Consider the following 443-nt stretch of genomic DNA (forward strand, 5'->3'; position numbering starts at 1 on the left):
GGACGGGTCCCTGACGTGACAACGCCGCTGGGAATTCTCGGATCGCAGGGCTCGGGCCAGGGCCTCCCCGGAAGAAGCCGGGGAGAATGCGGGGAGGGGAAAGGGCGCGGCGTGGACTGGCGTTCTGCGCAGGCAGGACGGAACGAGGGCGCGCGCGGCACGTGGGTCCGCCCGGACGACCTGCTCCTTCCGCCCCTTCCGGAAGGAGGAGCAGGCGGTCCCACCCTCAGCCAATGTGGCTGGGGGAGCGCTTCGCCCCGAAACGAGTCGCGGCTTCCGTCCCAAGCGAAGGGGCTCCGCGCGCGGGGGCGGCAAAGCACATCCGCCCGGAAGGAGGCCGCGAAGGCACTTCCGCCCGGCCCCGAAAGGGCGTCTGCGCGGCGGTGATGGCGTCGCGGCTGGAGCTGAACCTGGTGCGGCTGCTATGCCGCTGCGAGGCCATG

The sequence above is a fragment of the Carlito syrichta genome, unplaced genomic scaffold, assembly GCF_000164805.1.
Source record: "Carlito syrichta isolate Samal-C Ts95f unplaced genomic scaffold, Tarsius_syrichta-2.0.1 Scaffold304499, whole genome shotgun sequence".
NCBI lineage: Eukaryota > Metazoa > Chordata > Mammalia > Primates > Tarsiidae > Carlito > Carlito syrichta.